Source organism: Macrobrachium nipponense, chromosome 28, assembly GCF_015104395.2.
Source record: "Macrobrachium nipponense isolate FS-2020 chromosome 28, ASM1510439v2, whole genome shotgun sequence".
In the NCBI taxonomy this organism is placed as follows: domain Eukaryota; kingdom Metazoa; phylum Arthropoda; class Malacostraca; order Decapoda; family Palaemonidae; genus Macrobrachium; species Macrobrachium nipponense.
Genome location: NC_087217.1, coordinates 19261839 through 19276838, shown reverse-complemented (window position 1 = coordinate 19276838; position 15000 = coordinate 19261839). Strand labels below are relative to the sequence as shown.

The following is a 15000-nucleotide window of genomic DNA, read 5'->3' as shown; positions in this document are numbered from 1 at the left end:
AACAGATATATCACAAAACAAAAAACAAATCACTATTATCTGTTAACAGGTATATAACAAACAAAAACAAATCACTATTACCTGTTAACAGATATATCGCAAAACACAAACAAATAACTATTCAATATTCTATGACTTTTCAATCCCCATAATTCTGAGCATTAGTAGGAATTAATTCTACAATCCCAACATGAAAAGGACTTAATTAAATCCCTTCCTTGGCATTGCTGCCTACTGGAGAAGAGGAATGATGACATCCTTGGTCACTTGTATCATCATATGTTCTACTATAAGGACTAGTCAATTTGACCTGAAAAAAAAAACTAGGAGTATTAGTAAATTGGCCGGGAAAAAGCACAATATTACTTCAGAACCCACAAATATCAAATATACTTTACATTTTCATCACCAACATTTTGGAGACAACGAGAGAATAACTTTTTAGGTTTAGCTTTCAATAAGTTCATAAGATTTTAAGTAAAAAATATATGTAATGAAATAATTACCTAACGAAAATTTTATATCATAAATACCATAACTATATATTAAATACCTAATTTTATCTTAACAAAATTTGACATAATTTCCAAATGTATACCTGTCTCTGAAGTTCTCAAGGGTAGGAACTGCTGGATCATGATCTCTTGAGTGAAGCCTGTAAATACTGAAGAAAGCTGAGTGGCTCTCCATCGACAACCTATCAAAGCACAAAGTATATTTTTAAAATGAATTTCATGTTTTGCCCTAAATAAAACCATTGGCTTAGCTAAAGCTAAACTTCAGTTAAAAGTTTGTATTCATATTTACTACATACAGTAAATTCCCTCAGTTAGGGTAGTAATCATAAAACTCACTTCTTTCAATAAGAAGCTATGCCCAAAGAAATCGAGGTTTAACTGGAAGAGAAAAAAGGCTGTGATCTTGAGAAGTCATTTAGTCTTTGATAATTTGAGCATGTCACCAAAAAAATTTACTATGGGGTTGGAAAAAGATTCTAGAGTCCCCTGTATGGACTGCATAATTCACAGACTTAATGGGTTTAAATTTAGTGAATATACAAAAAAAGCAGGTTGGATGAACAACTTAGAAGCATTCATTACAGAGCAACTGACAAAGGCAAAATACAAGCTTAACAGAGGACACTGGGTGCTGACAAGAGGCCCTAGCTGCTACCTTCAGGCCATTTCATTTATAGATGAGAGTTACGACTATGAACTGGCTCTCAAACTCGGCCTGCAATGGTTTCATAGGAAAAGGACTTGTTCCTAAAGAATCCATTGCCCATCAAAAAGCCCAACCATGAGCCTGCTTGGCGATCTGTGACACATGTCTGGAGACCCAAAGATACTGAAAGAGTGAGAATGGTCATATTCTCTGTCTTCCAGTAGAAGTAGAAATAACTAGGCTAGCCCCAGAACCTGACCTATGGAAGCTGGAGTGCACACTAATTAGTAAGTATAAAACTGTACAACTGGACTGTGGATGGTTTGGGTCAGATCCGGGCTGAGTGTCATGGTAATTGCTTTATAGCAAAGTTAAGGGAAAGGAAAACTCATCTTCTTCGAGAAGTTCTGCAGCACGGAGGCTTTCCCGCGTGTTGGAGGCGCCTGTTCTCATGATGGTTCTAGAATCGGCAGGAGTTTTGTGGAACGCAACACGCGCAGGCACGTCGTCAGAAAATGCAGCGAAATATGATGCAATACTTCGTCGAGATTCTTCTAAGACGTTCTGGTCATCTCGGGAGTCTGTGACGTTCATGCTCCGCCCCCCGTAGGCCCCGCCCCCAGGTCACCGTATAAATACAACTGACGAAGTAGAAGAGATCAGCGAGAGTCACAGATCAGATCATCAGTGAGAGAGCAGAGATCATCAGAGAGAGAAAAGAGAAGAAGAAACAGATGAAGGATCAGAGAGGAAAAGGCGCTCGAGAGTTTGGTTGAATTCTGGTCAAGTCGTCCAGTTAGAGAGAATGACGGAGGTATTTTCGTCATTGAGCAAGCCTTGAGAGCAGAAACATTCTACAAAAGGTTTCGAGGAGTTCCTGCCCTTCGAGTATCAAAGAATAGACATTGTTTTCTGCAAAACGGAGTTAAGAAGACTTCAGCAATTACAGTTCTCCTTTTGTGAAGCCACCGCTTCGAGCATAGATCTCCGACAGCGCAAAACTGGCTAGCAAGTATTTGCATTACCTCACTGCTTCCCCAGTTCAAGCATTGTAAGATTTTACTTGTGGTATGTAAATAGGAGAAACCATTCTGCATTTATCTTTGTTAGTAAGTTTGTAAATAAACCTTTGTTCTGTTAGTGTTTCTTTCTATATTTGTATCCCCAGTTTCAACTGTTGGTGTTGAATTCTTTTTTGTTAATCATAATATCGAACTTGAAGCGGACCTCTCTCGGTCCGTAACACTGAGCATGCTTGAGGATACAGCCAGGCTGAGCACAGTCCAGCCTAGTATTGAGCAATTGAGTAATTGATGCTCATGGCAGTCTGGAGACTTAATTACATGCATGTCCTGGGATGTTTCAAAATGATTCCGAGTGAAGAATCTCCCTACGAAGAATGAGCAGACAACAGGGCACAAGTGGGATACTACCTACACTTGTGATCGCTTTTTGAGTTCAAGATCCGCCTTCTCCACCCATAGCTCCCTTTCCTGGTATATAGGAAAAAAGAAATTATTGTCACTCTTGGCAAAAGAACAACGTCCTATAGACAACTTCCTAGCCTTTGTGAGGAGGGCTGCCTTCTGGGCCTTCTTTCTATACTTTATCCAGTCTGGAAATGGAGAAGGTGAGGAAGAGGATGGGGATGCATACGTGGACGTTTTAAGATTTGCCTCTTGGAGCAATGGTGATGTTTGGGAAGGCAGGAATTGCAGCAGAGGCTGCTAAAGCAGCAACCAGAACAGCCAGAGCATTTGGAACACTGGAACAGTGGCTCAGTCATTGAGGTGTGTGCTGAGACTAAGACAGAAGTCTAGCTCTTGGCTGTGTGATAAACAGAATGAGGCTCAATATTCAAGGGTGACATAAACCTACGTGCACTGTCATGACCAGGAGCATTGCAGTGTTCTACCTTTCTTACAGCAGAGTAAGGCACTATCATGTGCATAATGGTTGAAACAAAGACCAAAATACAAGCAAAAGTAATCAATCAAAAGAGGGTGAAGTATCTTCAGCATTAGCTGTCATTACCACAATCATGCAAAATGCCGATGTGTTGACTGCGATGCAGTCAAAGAAATCGGTTGTGTATCTCACAACATTTTTCCATTTAGAAAATAAAAAATTCAAGCAGTTAAGTTCATATAGCTCAGAGTGAGTCATATTCTCTCATTGATATTCATGCTCTCAAGTTTCTTATATCTTGGCCTTCTTGGATATAAGTGCGATATAATAAATAAAGAATAAGGGTAAAAAAATTCTATAAAAACCTCTCTGAATAAAGACAATCTAAGATAATCCTCAGTGTTGCTCCATTTCATCAGGGGTTTTGGGGTTGTTACTGTTCATAGGACAAAAAATTTCATCCAGGACTCTCCAAGTTTAATTTCAATATCAAATAATCTGTCAAAGATTTTAATTTACGATTCAGGTAAGATAAAAGTAACAAAGACAAAGTAGGAAACAAGTTCTAAATCCTTATGGTTAAACAATCAATTACAATTTATAATCCACCTTCAGAAAATGTACTTAACACGTCCTGACACTGGAGATGGGCGCCAGTCACGAGCCTCATGTCTCGAGGTGTTGCTCCCACGAACTATGACTCGTAACTGGTGTCCATCTCAGGTGTCAGGACGTGTTAAAGTACTATTTCTGAAGGTGGGTCCGAACACTTGTTAAGGTGGCCGCAGCTGGTCCACTTGGTTGTTTACCCTATAGCTACCTGCCACAGTGAACTTATTGTTGTTTTTTTACTTAACATTAGGACGTCCGTCCAATAAAAATCACAAGCTGTATCCATGGATCGCTTCTTCACTATGACATTTAACTTTTATTATGGTCCTGTTCAAGAATAAAACCACGTAAACACGAAAAATCCTCGCAAATGAGGCATGGGAAAGAAGAGTAGGAGACAGACTCGCACCCTAGGGACGTCATGACGTCATTTCTCGGTTACCTTGGTATTATAGTTTGTTATTATCATATCCACCAGCAACTAATGTCCCAGAAAAATATAAAGATCGATATTATATAGCAATGCACAAATCTACGGGCGATATCTTAGAGATATGGGAATGATCTCTAATTAAAAAATATATGATTTCCATATTTCTTTCATACATTACTCATAGAATTCTGCAGTGCTATGTCACATTTATCTTTTATTTCTTCTTGGAGGTTACTTGCTGGTTTACAAGGGAACTATAATATACTCAGTGCTTTAAACTGATTAAAATATTGCAGGCAGTAGTAAAGATATGGTCAGTGGAAGGAAATATTTCTCTTTCTTAAAGAGCTTTCTCGCTCATATTCTGTATATTCGTAGTTAGGTTGAAAAGAGAGAAAACTGGTAACCTGTGATTCATTTTGCGTGGAGACAGCAATAAAATCTAAACCGTTTCCAGGCCACATAATTTTTGGGAAATCATTGCTTGAATATTCCCATGCTTAAGGACAATGCGTTCGTCTGGTGAACGTCAGTTGTTAATTGGCAATCTGTTTTGTCTGTATCGCAAAACCACTATGACAACACCAATGTCTATAGCATAACCAATATGACAACACCAGTGTCTGTATCGCATAATATTGGTTATGAGATACAGACACTGGTGTTGTCATATTGGTTATGAGAGACAGACACTGGTGCTGTCATATTAGTTATGAGATGCAGACATTGGTGCTGTCATATTATGACAACACCAATGTCTGCATCTCATAACCAATATGACAACTACAATGTTAAATGTACGTGTTGATGTGCTGTTAAAAGAAATGAAAGTTTCATTTCAACCATTGTCCAAACTATGTTAAATTGCACCCAAAAAAAAGGTCATTAATGCATAAATCATATTCAATTTCTTCCTTGGAACGAATAATATCAATATTTGTAATAACCGCTTGATGTCGTTCATGGAAATCGCTCTGTAACTGAAATTAACAAATATAAAATAAGCTGCCTGATCATGAGGTGAAACTTGATAGGGTTTAGTCGCGCACAATATAGGTTTATATACCTTTAGATATTCACACGAGAATGAAGCAAAGCGTAAATTAATACAAGGAATGTGCAATAAATCGTGTGATGATATCAAACTTATCACGCATCGCTCATTTGAAATGTTCAGGGAATAATACGCTTAATACATTTATTCATGAGCCACAAGAGTTAGCACGAATGAGTTAACCGTCTGCTAATTTACATAATTACACCGAATACGGCAAATAGATTTAACATTTTAATCCTACTCGGCATTCAATCTTATAAATTCGGTATAAAATAGGATGGACAGTTAAGATAGATGCCTTCGGAGTTTAGAAAGTAATTTACCCATAACGAACCAACCTTGCAATCAGCCTAGACGTAGTTTTTTTGTAATATATCACAGAGAGGGAATTAAACTGATTGGGATGCACCTTTAGCCTATTCAAAACTCTAATAGTCATCAGAGAAAGCTAGATTGCTTTCAAAAGAAAGTAAATCGAGTTGAAACTATATTATTTTTTTCAGAAACACGTCGCACGTAATCTGCCACTAGAGCGAGTGTAAGATACCTTTTTTAATTTCACAAGTTTTGTCACTTGAGAAAGGAAATTATCTGCTTAGGAAGTCAAAAGACAGATAGGTTCATAGGAGATTTTTTTTCTTACGATTTTCGTGAAAGTTTCTTACTGATTAATGTAACTTTTGTTTTCGGTAAAGCAAGGAAAGTTTGAGAGCAAAGGGGAATTTTTAAGAAGTGAAAAGTTTTTTTTTTTTTTTTTTTTTTTCTGAGGTTCAGGTAGAAGTTTGTCAGTTGCAGGGTGGGAGATGATTATGCTAATGAGTTAAAATATAAACTTTATAATATAGTTAGCTTTTAATGACGTTGGTGTAATCATTACTAACTCAATTGAGATATTATTGGTACAGTTTCCTTATTTATATGCAAAATATTTATCCTTATATTCAACACTCACATGCGCATATACTATGTATATATATATATATATATATATATATATATATATATATATATATATATACATACATACATCATACATATATATATCTAGATATATATAGTATATATATATATATATATATATAAAATTAGAATATCTATATATATCTATATATATATATATCTATATATATATATCTTATATCTAGATATAGATATATATATAGATTATAATATATTATATAGATATATTATATATAGATATAATTTAATATTATATAATATATATATATTATAATATCGATATTATATATGTATATAATATTATATAATAATAATATATATATATATCTTAGAGAGAGAGAGAGAGAATAGAAGAGAGAGAGAAAGAGTATATATATGGTCGTCTTGGAGTAGGTCACTCGCAATCCTTAAAAATAATTTCGTAGAGAGAGAGAGAGAGAGAGAGAGAGAGAGAGAGAGAGAGAGAGAGAGAGAGAGAGAGAGAAATTAATTTAAGGTTCTTCCCAAAGATATTCAACCCTCAACAATCCAGTTTTTCCTTGGCATCCACACAGGAAACTCGTTTTAGGCCCAACTCCCCGAAAACACAAATTGCAGACCGAGAAATGAGTAATAAATAGTACTCTACCGCCAGCGAACCGCCAGCGATGTAGCCTAAGAGATTCTTCCTTTAACCCTCGTGTTTGTCTTTTCAAGTTCCGCCTATTAGATGGCATATCCTTTCTCGGCTAACAGGCAATTACTCTCTTTTCTTACCAAATAGGCGGGCTGCCCCCCCTTTTTTTATTACGGTACATAAAAAAGCAGCTATTTCCTTATATTTTTCTTCGTTCCCTTTTGAAAGGTATAAGTGCGTGGGATGGGTCGGCTCCTATAGATAATTTTCTGTATTTCCATATAATTTAATCTCAAATCACATTGTTTAGGCTATTCCATCCTTATTCCATTCTGGCCTCTTGGTCTTTTACTGCATATTTCTAAAATGTCTCTGATATCTTTAGGGCGAGCACTTACTATCATTTCAATTTTTCCACTCTCTTTTTATTCATCAGATACCAGTAACACGAAAAACCACTTTCTTTCATTCAGTTAAATGAATTTTTCCTTTAGCAAAAAAAAAAAAACTAAAAAAAAAAAAAAACTAAAAGAAAGCTGCGTAAAGCCACACAAATCCTGGTAAAAATGTTCAAGGGCAGACTTGGAAATCCGGAAGACGAAGACCTCATAAATGCCTGCTTGAATGGGCCAACTCTCTTAAGGCTGAGGACCTAAGGAGAATTCGGATGCAGAGGTACCAGAAGTATGCTGGGAAAATATTGTTTAGTTTACCATGTAAAATGACCTTACGAAGGGTCAAGTAAGACCGCTGTCATTCAAATATTGTTCAAAGAACGGATGAAAGGGAAGGGTTAACAGGATGGTTTATGCCTCATTCTTCTCAAAATTAACAAGTAAAAAAGTAATTAAACTTAATGAAAATTGCAACAATCCTTCGCAAATTGGTGAAAGAGGAAACGGGCCACAATGATGCCTAATGGCTACTGCATTAAAGAAATAAGATGGTAAAATTAGAGACATAGTATCAACGGGACATCTATTTTCTGAACTGTAAACAGGAAGACGGAAACAAACACGATATAATACACATTTTAAATTTACAAATAAGGTTGCAAAAGTGATGCCTCTCCGTGTTCCGTTCCTAAAGAGAATCAGTTACTATTTTTATTGACAAACTTATGTCACGGTAGCTCGTGTGATCTGGCTCGATTTCTGTATAGAGAAAACATCCTATTCAACCCGAAATGCATTTGGAAGGTTTCTTTGGGTAAAAATGAATACCATAGTTATAGAGGATCATTTGCAAAAGTCAGTGATTTACAGTAATCAATGAATACGTAACATTATCATTAGAAGCCCACATTCAAAGCAACATACATGGGTCCCAATGACCTTGGTAGTTGTGGCGCCAGTTTGTGGTCGCAAATCAATCAATTACTAAACACAACATAAAAAAATATTCAGGTGATTTAATCTGGTTCTTCACTGTAGGGCTCAAAATCTGTGATAATAATCGACTGAAAGTAATGCTATTAAAAGATTACTGAACTTTTCGTCCATTCCATGACTAAGCATGTCTTTATTTATAATGATGTAATCAGAGTGGATCTTTCTTGTTTGTCCGCCCCGGGTGGGAACGGGATAGGTAGGGGATCGAGGGGGTAGGGGAGACAAGACACAGCCACCCTCCTCCTGCCAACCTGTTTGTCCCCCCCTTCCCCGGGGGGCAGGGATGGTAGGGGAGACATGACATATCCACCCTCCACCTGCAAACCTGGTTTTCCTCCTTGGGTGGAACACATTTCACATCTACCCCCCTCCTGCCAACCAGTTTGTCCGCTCCGGGTGGGGGCGGGGTAGGTAGGGGGACATGACGGGCAGCGCCGGGTTCCAGCACAGCATTGCGCGGGCCATCAGGCTCATACCAAGTAATCGGGATATGATGTTGACCTTCTGATTCTGTTTCCTTTCAAAATTAGTCGAGTTTAACTTCTGAAAAAGTTATCTGTTATCTTCACTTCATCTTCAATTTTGCCTGAAATTCGCCGATTATAGATTGCTGGAGCAACATTTTGCTTGAAAGTTAAAACCTATAAAATCGAAAAATTCGATAAATTACTCGAATTAGAATCCAACTCAACATCCCTTCCTTTACAAGCACAGGCAAGCGAGTTCGCATCAAAAGCGACAGTAAAAGCTTTACCAAACACATAACCTGTGAGTTCATTTGCCTTTGATATGAATAAACTATGAGTAAGAGTGAATCCCGGACCTTGGTGAGTAATTGCTGGGTAGGTGTCCACAGGCAAGAAGGATGCGGGGGAAAAACGAGAAAATAAAACGAGCGCTGAATATGTCTGAATCATCATCGCTTATTTTAAGAAGCAAGCTAACACGGCCACCCACACTGGTTACATTTGTACTTATTTATCATTTTCTTTGTTCATAAATTAAGTGCTCCGCTAATTCACTAATTAACCAGTTATTTTTGGAATTTATTTGTTTACTGATTTATTCAATTGGGATATTAAATTCTTTAATAAATAGGGAATATAACACAATACAAATCAACTTTCTGTATTGTGTGAGTTTCGAGCTGCATAAATTTCTAGGTGAGCAAATTTTACTACATAAAATTTAAAATGAGAGAGAGAGAGAGAGAGAGAGAGAGAGAAGAGAGAGAGAGAGAGAGAGAGAGAGAGAGAGAGAGAGAGAGAATGGATACAAGGAGGAAATATCAGGGAAATAATAAATGACACAATAAATAACGAGAAAAATCTGGTCAATAAAAAGCATAATATTGTAATTCTGAAAAACAACACATACACATATAGCGGGACATAACAGACGCTTTTGTCACATTAATGACGTCACATAAAAAGAAATTGGCAGTGGATATACGTAAAAAATTTAAAGTATATACAGCATACGAACTTTGTTTTGTTTTCCATCCCAAAAATATCCTAAAGATTTAAATAAGAGGAAACGAAAAAAAAAAAAATAAGTGAAAAAAGACTGAATTTTCTACTCATCTCTTGGTATTGTCAAGTACCCTTTTCATCTTTTTCCAAATCTGAACGGAAGAAAAGATAGGACTCATGGCGGTCTTTCACGCGAAACATCAAACATTATAATGAAAAAATTGAAGAGCATCATTATGCCACCTCTCGGCGCACCGTCACCGGACACATTCGAATTAACGCGGGTAATCTCCTTTTTGCGCGCCAGATCAACTGAGGCATTGTTCCTCCGGCGAGGGACTCTTCATCCGAGGCTTTTGTTGAGGTCTCCGGTAAGGAACAAAATCGCATCTTCTTCTTCTTCTTCTTCTTTTGCAATTTGAAAGGAGGCGGATTTTTTCCCTGGTGGCTGTGTCATGCAGATTGTCCGTTTGTGAAATGCCAAAAGCGTTATGTGGTGTTCGCTAACACGCGTAAAATGAACGACGTTAAGTGCTCGGGTTTTCAATCCAGTTGACACAAAGAGTCGGATTCAATGATCCCTTCGCACAGAAGTTCCCTTGGCCGAAGTTTAGACCACACACACTTTAAAACCCACAAGGACATACATTCATTTTCGCAAACACGTCCTGGCATTAAATGTTTCTTTTGACGGAAAATGGTCTTCAAAATTATATTCTGCTTGCATCAAACAAATCAGACAATTCCTGCCACATAAAAAGTACATTAAGGGGTAAGAAATGTAAACAGTTTCAAGCTCGCAAACCAGGATGTTATTAGGAGAGGTACCTCAATTTCGTGCAGAAATATGTGGAGAGGCAGACAATGATAAAAAACTTAATATATCTGATAAGATCAATCATTACAGTAATAATAGAAAATATCGACGAATTTTGTGACAGCAAGACAGGAATAAGGCGATCGAATACTGAAATCTATAATATTTAGCCATACAGATGATGGCGGCTCAAAAAGTAAATGAGCTTGGATTTATAATCACAGGCAATTGGAAAGGGCAAAAACATCTAACAATCAGAAATAAAATAAAGGAAATAATTTAAACAATAAAAACACAAATCATAGATATTAAAACCTCAATAATAAAAATTACATGAGAATAAAAAAAGTAATAAAACTATGCCAGCGACACAAAAAATGAAACAACACAGAAAAATAAATGTAAATACAAGCAAGTAAACAATCAGCAAAAGTAAAAGAAAAAAAATAATAATATTCGTTAATCCAGGATGAGTTGGAATACAAATGGAGAACCAAATAACAAAATCAACGAAAATGCAGATAAAAAATACAGAAAAATAAACATAGATACAAGCAAGTAAACAACCATAAAAAGCCTAAATAAATAAATAAATAAATAAAAAAATTTAAAAATCCGTTAATCCAGAATGAACTGGAATTCAAATGGGGCACCGACTAAGAATCAAAGAAAATGTAGAGAAAAAATACAGGAAAATAAACATCGGTATAGCAAGTAAGCAACCAGCAAAAGAAATAAAATAAAACAAAGTAAAAATAAAAAGAAGGAAACAAAATAAAACAAAAGGGAAAAAATAGCAGTTAATCCAAGATGTACTGAAATACGAGTGGGACACCAAAGAACAAAATCAATGACAATGGAGATAATAAATACAGAAAAATGAATATGGCAAACAATCAGCATAAGCAAAATAGAAAAAATAACATATATCAATCCAGGGTGAACTGGAATTGCAAAAGGGACACCGAGTAACAAAACCAAAGAAAATGGAGGAAAACCAAGCGAGGATGAGGAATGAGAAGTAATGTTGCAAAGAAGAAGGGAGAAAGAACATCGCCCGAAGGCATCGATTAGAGGTGGGCCTCCCTTGAAGCTCTAGAACGAAATGGAGACAATTCAATTATCTAATCAATTACAGACGTGACGTCGCCTGGAGACACAAACACACACACACACACACACGCACACACTCACAAACACACACAGGCAAATTAGACCTGTAATATCAATCAAAGGTACCGACGGACGTGCGTGACAATAGGAACCTTAATGATAACACATACGAAATGACCAAACGGCTGGAAGGACAAGGAGGGTGGTCTGGGAGATGGCAAGGCAAGGGGGAGATAAGAAGACACGAGAAATTCAGGGAATCGAAAAACAGTTGAGTAAGTGTGAGGCTATTGGATAAAAATGGAGAGAGAGAGAGAGAGAGAGAGAGAGAGAATTACTTGGGACCCCCTTTTCATTCTCTTCTCCTCGCCTTTTTCATATATATATATATATATATATATATATATATATAAATGTGTGTGTGTGCGTGTGTGCGCGCGCGCGCGCGCGTGTGTGTGTGTGACAGAACGAAAGAAAGGAAAAGAGAGAGAGAGAGAGAGAGAGTCACCGCATTTGAATTATGAGCCATATGTTCAACGTACACCGCCTTGCCTGCCTCCTCCTATCAGTGACTTCCAGGCTTCGTAATTTGTCACTGGATATGACGGCCTTCATCTATAATCCCCATGGAAAATTCCTCCTCCATTAAAGAGCCTTTCGGTCATTTATAAACCGAGCATCCGGCCCACCTCAAAAAAGAAAAAGAAAAAATACAGAGAACTGATTTTAAAATAGCAATATGGTGGCCACAGAAAAAAATAAAAAATTCAAACAGTCGAATGGAAAACTGCACCTTTTAACAAGATAGATAGCAATATGGTGGTCATAGAGGAGAGAAAAAAAATTCATAGTCGGAAAAAAAAAAATTCAAACAGTCGAAACGAAATCTGCACTTTTCAACAAGATTCAAGTTGCCAAATCAAAAGAAACTGAAGTTTAAAACAGTCATATGATAGTATCATTAGGGGAAGACTACGCTTGAAAACAGATCAGTGGTTGGAACACTGAATGGAAATTGAACTTTAATCTATAGTGGCAACATTAAAAGGAAAAGCAATTTTAAAAAAAGTGATGTGATTGCAACGTCAGATGAAAAATGAACTTTCAACCAGTCTAGCAGAGTTCAAAAACACTTCTCCGTATCAGTCTCTATTCCTGGTATTATTTGCAGGCTTGGTTTGATAGACACTGGAACACCATTGGCTTCTGCATGAAAAAAATTACGTATAGATTGAAAAAAAAAAAAAAGGCCGTCAAAATCTGATAACATAAGGTCATATTTAAACTGAAAAACACTCATGGTTCAGACATTAACCCTTAAACGCCGGAGCGGTAAATAAAAAAATGACTCCCGTGTGCCGGAGGGGTTTGAGAGTGAGCGCGTAAGCGGAAAAAAATATTTTTTCAAAAAATCACAGCGCGCTTAGTTTTCAAGATTAAGAGTTCATTTTTGGCTCCTTTTTTTGTCATTGCTTGAAGTTTAGTATGCAACCATCAGAAATGAAAAAAATTATCATTATCATATATAAATAATGCGATATATGATAGCGCAAAAACGAAATTTCCTATATAATGTATTCAAATCCGCGCTGTGCCAAAACGGTTGAAGGTAACAAGTTACTTTTTTTTCGTTGTAATGTGCACTAAATTGCAATCATTTTGATATATAACAAACATTGTAAAAACGACTAAAAGCAAACACAGAGAAAATTATTATCACAAAATAATGCATGAATTCGTAACGCGCTTACGTAAACACATATTTTTTTTTTTTTCAAAAATTCACCATAAATCTAAATATTGTCCTAGAGACTTCCAATATGTTTCAGAATGAAGACAAATGATTGAATATTACTATACTGTAAGAATATTAGCTTACAAATGCAGTTTTCGACCATATCTGACGAGCTAAAGTTGACCGAATGTCGAATTTTTTATATATATATTTTTTTATATGCAATTATTTCGGAAATAAGAAAAGCTACAACTTTCAAATATTTTTCGTTTTATTCTACATGAAATTGCGCACATTTTCATATATAAACCTCTATGAAATGCCTAATATGAAACGGAGCAAATATTCCGAGAATGGGACTTACGCATTTCGGAGATTTGTGGCGGAGAATCCGCGCGCGGAGGGAAGGAAAGTTTTTTTTTAAAATTCACCATAAATTTAAATATTGTGCTAGAGACTTCGAATTTGTTTCACGATGAAGATAAATGACTGAATATTACTAGACTGTAAGAGTTTTATCTTACAATTGCGTTTTTCGACCATTTCGGTAGAGTCAAATTGACCGAACGTGGTTTTTTTTCTATTTATCGTGATTTATATGCAAATATTTCGAAAATGAGAATAGCTACAACCTTCAACTATTTATTGTTGTATTATACATGAAATTGCGCACATTTTCATATATAAAACGTTATGTAACGGCTAATTTAAAATGGTGCAAACATTACCACAATCGAACGTATGATTTTTTCGGAAGAGTTACCGCGCGGACGTAAAGAAAATGTTATTTTTTTCATAAATTCACCATAAATCGAAATATTGTGCTAGAGACTTCCAATTTGTTGCAAAAATGAAGGTAAATGCTTGAATATTACTAGAATATAGGCGTTTTAGCTTACAATTGCGTTTTTCGACCATTTCGGTAGAGTCAAAATTGACCGAAGGTTGAAAATTTGTCACTTATCATTTTTTATATGAAAATATTTCAAAATTGATATAAGCTACAACCATGGGTTGTTTTTAGTTGTATTGTGCATGAAATTGCGCACATTTTCATATATAAAACTTTATGTAACGGCTAATTTAAAATGGTGCAAACATTACCACAATCGCATGTATGATTATTTTCGGAAGAGTTACCGCGCGGACGTAAGGAAAAAGTTTTTTCATAAATTCACCATAAATCGAAATATTGTGCTAGACACTTCCAATTAGTTGCAAAATTAAGGTAAATGATTGAATATTACTAAAATATAAGAGTTTTAGCTTACAATTGCGTTTTTCGACCATTTCGGTAGAGTCAAAGTTGACCGAAGGTTGAAATTTTGGCACTTATCGTTATTTATATGAAAATATCTTAAAACTGATAAAAGCTACAATCATGAGTATTTTTTTTGTTGTATTCTACATAAAAATGCGCACATTTTCATATATAATACTCTATGTAACGGCTAATTTAAAATGGTACAAAAATTATGTCAAAGTGACGAAATAATTTCAGAGATGTGTCACAGATACTTTTTAGTGCGGCAAGAAAGAAATAATTCGCGCTTGCGCGCTCTGCGTAACGATTGTAAACAAAACAACACCTTGATCCGTGAACTCCCAGCATCCCCCAAGGCGCGTGATTCAAGAGTTTTCGGCTGGTAGGCCTAAAAGTATTTTTGTTTTTCCGCGAATTTTAAAAAAAACTTTTGTATGTCGACGTAAAATACGTCCAGT

The 15000-nt window shown here is 36.1% G+C and overlaps 1 long non-coding RNA gene across 1 annotated transcript in view; it reads right to left on the bottom strand.

The window, feature by feature from the left end:
- The window catches only part of LOC135201291 (uncharacterized), a 303738-nt gene that overhangs the window by 514 nt on the left and 288224 nt on the right, over positions 1 to 15000 (bottom strand). The window contains exons 5-6 of the long non-coding RNA XR_010311475.1: positions 599 to 697; positions 1 to 310 (exon numbers count right to left, since the gene is read on the bottom strand). The exon at positions 1 to 310 is cut by the window's left edge and continues 514 nt beyond it. This is a non-coding gene — a long non-coding RNA (uncharacterized LOC135201291). The remainder of the gene's footprint in view (positions 311 to 598; positions 698 to 15000) is intronic.